Source organism: Euprymna scolopes, chromosome 10, assembly GCF_053919585.1.
Source record: "Euprymna scolopes isolate OS-2025 chromosome 10, ASM5391958v1, whole genome shotgun sequence".
NCBI classification, from domain to species: domain Eukaryota; kingdom Metazoa; phylum Mollusca; class Cephalopoda; order Sepiida; family Sepiolidae; genus Euprymna; species Euprymna scolopes.
Window position 1 is genome coordinate 67,436,440 of NC_136491.1, and position 6,000 is coordinate 67,442,439.

Genomic DNA, 6,000 nt, shown 5'->3' on the forward strand with positions numbered 1-6,000 from the left:
TCCCACAGAAGAGACGTTTCGAGCCTGTCTTTGTTTTATCATTATTTCCATGGCAGGTGCTCGTCTGAGCTCCAATCCCTCATCCCCCCTTGCCAATCTTTCATGAGAAACACCCGTCTGGCTTAAACTACTGTCAATAATTTTCCCCACTCTTTATCTGTGCCTAAATCCAAACGTAAATTCCATGAGCAAAGCTCCTTTCTTAGAACTGCACGCCAGTGGAACTCTCTGCCGCTTGACTGTTTCCCACCTGACTACAACTTGGACGTCTTCAAGTCCAACATGAACAAACTCCTGACAAACCGCCCCTTAAGTAAGACACTCTATCAAAACCCCCAATACTAATGATTACTACAATACTATCTCATTGATTACTGTACATGCAATAACCCTTATCCCTGAGTGGCCGTCGGGCCTTGATAAGTGGTGATTCCCATGTAAAAGAAAAAAAAAATTTGTGATAAATTTCAAACAAGTAAAATATTTGTTTATTTTTTAATATTACGTTGTGATTTGGTTTCAAGTGCACTTGATGCATATTTTATTTTATACAATATGATTTTATTTTCTTCCACTCCCATTTATAGAACGTGCTTGTTTTTTATTCTCAACAAACCAGAAAACTGTGAGGAGTCTATTTTGAGGAAGGGTTACCAACTCTTTTTTTTTTTTTGTCTCATTCCCGTTTTTATTCTAATGAGCCTAATTTGTAAAATCTCACTCGTTTAATTTTTGCAAATAAATAATTCAAAGTGTAGTATCTGTTCTTACCCATGTTACTGCACCCCAAAACAGTTTTATGTCATCTGCATATTTAAGTACTGTGCCACTTAAGTGGGCATTTATAAAAAGAATGGAGTTAGCGAAAAAAGGAGTTCATTATGGCACACAGTGAGTGAAAAATGTGGTCTTGAAACTTCTTTTCAACAAAGAATGAAGAATTTCAATCAATTAAAAAGATCATTTTCCATGCAGAGAATTTTGCACCAAGTCTTTTGTGTGACACAGAATTAAAATTCTTAGCAATGTCAAAGTAAACAACATCTTCAGAGTTATGTCCTCAAGAAACTTGAGAAGCTGATTACGAAAACTGAAGTTATGAATAAATCTGAATTCTGAAAGTGATATGAGGCTATGAGAGCTCCAAAAGTTCTACAGTGTTTCTCTGACACAGAATTCCATCAGTTTAACAATGTTTTAATTATATGGTAACTAGCGTTTGATGATTAACTCTTTGACTAGAGGCTCATCATCTTCAATGAATGTGCACCAACAACAGGGCAGACTCACTTGCACTGATCACATCAAGCAGCGCAGACTCGCTCACATCACTAATTCCGTGAATGGTGTGCACACACTTGCACGATCACTTCAACCAGCAGATTCGCTTAAAAATCACTCACAAACACTAATTTTGTAGGACTGCTTACAAAAAGACTCACCTGGTAAAAATGGTCCACTGCAACTAACATGACATACTTGCTTGTAAAAGAAATAAACACGACCAATTTTGCAAATGTGCTTTTAAAACTTGGACCAGCTTTATAAGTTCGTTTTGAACACCTTTGTCTATTAAATTGCAAATAACTTGCAAAAGCATAAACACATATGCATACATGCATATGTGTTTATGTCCAATTTCTCTGTATGGTTTTCCAATTGATATATTCGATTGTTTAGAAGGAGGGCATTATCCTAAGGTGTTTAAAATCGGTATTTCCATGGTAGCAAACCAGATATTCTTAATTGTGATGACCTTCATTTCTTATTTCTGGTTGACTCATGGAGGGTGTCAACTTAATAAAGTATAAATTCAACAACAACAAAAATAGAAAAATACCTGCATGTCACCCTACAAAGGCAGAGGTGGACATTAGTTCGGTTTTTAATGCAAGGAAAACTCAAGCTTGAAAAAAACAGGTCTACTCTAGATTGAGACAGACATTAAAATTGCCTCAATCTAGAAGTATTTCTCCTTTATTGACCTGATGACAGAAAAGAGAGACTGTGCTATCAAAACAGATACTATACTTTGCCACAAGCCAAAAAGTTTCTCCAAAGTTGTTAAATGTTACAAAATTTATCGATTAAAAGTGTGCATTCTATAAATATTTTTCTATTTTATTTGTACATAAATAGTGAATATTGCAAGTAATTTCTCTTCATCTGGAAAATTCCTAAATTTACTGTTGTGAATAAGTGAAGAAAATTTTTACCCGTGGACGGTATTTCTTTTCAGCTTGATACCTGCAATAAAGAAAAAAGAATAGGAACAAAACCAACTTGAAAGAAATGATTTTTATGAAAGTGAAAATCCTGATAGGAAAAAGTCTGTAATCTATTGGCTGCCAAGAAGAGTTGTCCATTTTCCTTACAAGTGAAATCCTTGTATCGTAACATTTTCGAAAGGGCGGATAAGGGAGAGACGGAAAGAGAGAGAAAGAGAGAGAGAAAGAGAGAGAGAGAGAGAGAAGAGAGAGAGAGAGAGAGAGAGAGAGAGAGAGAGAGAAAGGGGATTTACTTACTGAAGTCAATTCAAAGTTCATATAAATCCTTTTTAGAATGTGTATTAGTATCTTTTTTTTATTATTCTGCGTCCTCTTTAGAATAATCCTTGTTTTAAATGGTAATCCTTTCTTCAATAAAACTGTGTTTGCTTTTTTTTTTGCCAAAGTTTTTTGCAGGAGGTATTTTAATGCACCCAACAACAACACATCCAAGTGATCCTGGCTAAGGTAACGCCGACCAAATGACGAATAATCATTTTTTAATCTTCTCCTCATAGAAGAAAGTCCGAAACAGGCTTTCTGGTAACTTAGAAACTGCCACAACGAATTCTGTGTTTTCTCTTTATCCTTGGATAATTAATATCTTCATAATTCGTCGCATATTTCCAACTATTTTAATGTCTAATTAAGACAGGGAAGCTGTTTCCCTCACAATTTTCCTGGTTTCAAATCCGCCTGAAACTCGTTCCAACATGTCAGGTAAATTTGACAGAGAGGTCCTTTATCTTTCAGAGGTAAATCAGCAATTCCTTTCTTTTCAACTATTTTAATGTCTAGTTAAGAATGAGAAGCTATTCATGAAGTTTTCAAGTCTCTTTTTCCTTGCCTGAAATCTCGACATAATATGTCAAATAACTTGGACATCTTTAATCAGTTTTATCGGTAAAACAACCTATCAGCATCGCTCCTTTCTTCGTGGAATAGAATCAGCAACTGATATTTCTCTTTCAAAAATGTCCCACGTGGAAAATTTAGATGTACAAAGAGAGGCTCGCTCAATCAGTTAGCAGAATGGAATCATGTGACGTAGAAGAGGAGGAGAAAGAACGAGACAAAGAGAGGGGGGAGGAAGAAGAAAAAAATAGTGAAAATAGTTTTTCACACTCTCCCAAAAAGAAAAGAAAAAAGAGAAAATCCTCAAAAAACAAATCAGACAAATATTGGATTTCTTTCAGTTGATGATTTAATAGACTTTACAGGTCTAGATCTAACATTTTCCCTTTCAAGCAGCGAAAATTATCTGCCTCATCATCGTCATCATCATCATCAGAAGAAGAAGAAGAAGAAGCCTGATATGAGTGGGCTATCAAAAACTCCATAGGGCACAAAATCTTCAGAGAATGTTCCTGAGTGCTGCCATGACTCTTTCGTATCAAGGCAGATCAAACCATGCCATCCAATCCAGAGGTTAGGTTAACCACCCTTCCCAGCGACCAATAAGGATGCAGCTTTATGGGATTTTTTATTAAAACAACATCTCCCAACTGTATAGTATTTTCAAAATCAGACTAAAAATAATCCTGAGACAATTCTCTTAAACTTCAAAAATATTACTCATACCACAGCCTATTAAAACAATTCAGGAATTCATCTTTATTCCAAACTCTCTACAAGATCTTCCCTGCTAAGGGGATTATCCTAGAAACAATCATTTTCCAAATTCAAAAACACAGAGTTCTTATGGAAAGGACGCACAAATGCATTTGGGGTAATCACCTCCAAACATGAATTATCAGAGCAAAGATAAGTCATGGGCTAATCATTAACAGATCCCTGTATATCTGACAAAACTATTAAGAGTTTGAAATAATTCAACTTCTTACATCCTATAATCTTGAAACCATACCAAGCCGAATACAAAGGTATTGTCTGGTATTTAATTAGATGAATATCAAAACTTCCCTTAAATTTATCAAAGAAATAAACTTGTTTAACAATATCGAAACTTGCAACAAAGGGCAGCGCATTATCTGAATAAATGTGAGATGGAACTTCATAGACATTGAAAAATCTCACAAATGCTAAAACCACAGACTGAGTGGTCATATCAGACAAAAGTTCCAAGTGTATAGCTCTCACACTAAAACAAGTGAAGATATACATTTTTTATTTTTATTTTACTTCATCACCCTCATGCACCCACAAATGACCAGTAAAATCAATCCCGGTATGCAGGAAGGGTTTTACAAGATTAATACAATGTTTAGGTAAATTTGTAACCTTGGGATATTTAAAGGAAAAAGAGTTGTATTTTTTGCAAATGACACAATTAGATATTACCGTTTTAATAGCTTGTCTAGCTTTGGGTATCCAAAATCCCCAAATGCTGAATTTGCTAAGGGTAGCAGCAATTCCCAGGTGTTTATACTTAACATGATAATCCATTATCATTAAACAGGTAACATGCCAAGACTTAAGAAGCAGAATAGGATGAAGGACGTCGTCAGAAAAATAAGTAGATTTATCAATTCAACCTCACAATTGAATTGATCCCTCTTTTTCCAAAACCAAATTAAATTTAGAAACCAAAGGGAGGATCTCACCACCATTAGATTCTAATAAATAATCCTTTCCTGAGTTTGCATCATTCTGAGCAAATACAATCTTGTCTTAAGACCAGAGTCGATATCAACACCTTAACTTTGATATAATCAGAAAACTACTGTTAAAATTCCAACAAGCTTATTCAACAAAGAGAATATCTACTTCGATTATAGAACTACCTTGAATAATAGATTCACAATCAATCAACATCTTACTAGCAGTATTAAGGCAATTCAAATTATAATTAGGCCAGGCCAGATTATCTCCCCCTCATCCATTCCGGTCCAAATAACCATCGCTCGAAACCTGTTTTACATTTGTTCAAGGATATATATCTTGTGATAAGCTCAGCAGAATTATCTCTTATGTTGATATATTTAAACTTTACAGTAAAACCTTTATCACAAAAACTTTGGACCATCGTTTTTATGTCCATTAAATAGTTACGAGTGAACTAACATTTTGTGTTGATAGAGTCCTATAAGACCCAAGACAAGACTATTTGGGCATCAACTGCGATAATCCCAGAATCGAGCATTTTTAAAGGAAATATTTTCACCAAAAACGGAAATATGCTTTATACACAAATGCAAAGCTAACAGCTCCAAGGTAGGCAAAATCCTCTTAACAGGAGGTACCACTTTTGCTTTAGCAAATATCAACCTGGCTTCAGCAGACTGATATAAATTACCGCTATTCCATCAGCCAGGTTTGCGGCATCACAAAAACTATCAAGGTGGCCAAAGAATCAGAATCCACTGAAAATCGGTCAAATGCAAAATCACCAATATTGATTAAATTCTTATACAACTTATTCAAAATATCAGGAATGATACTTTTAACTTCCACAATTTAATAAGGATTCTACCTTTAATAGTAACAGCAAAAGTCAATCCAAGGGGATAAAAGACAGGAATTCAGAGACAAAATATCTCTTTTAGAAGATACAAATCTTCCCTCAATACAAGGACTTACTTGCATTTTATGTGTATAGGGCTTGTATAAATAACCCAACACTTTCTCCACGTGTGAACCGTGAGAAGAAAGGTTGTCATCTTGCAACATGCGTTTAGCAAGCATATCATTGTTGCTACAGTAATTCTTCAACAAAAATCCAGTCTCTCCCATGACGGAAACAGCATCCAAATACAACTGCAACAGAATATTG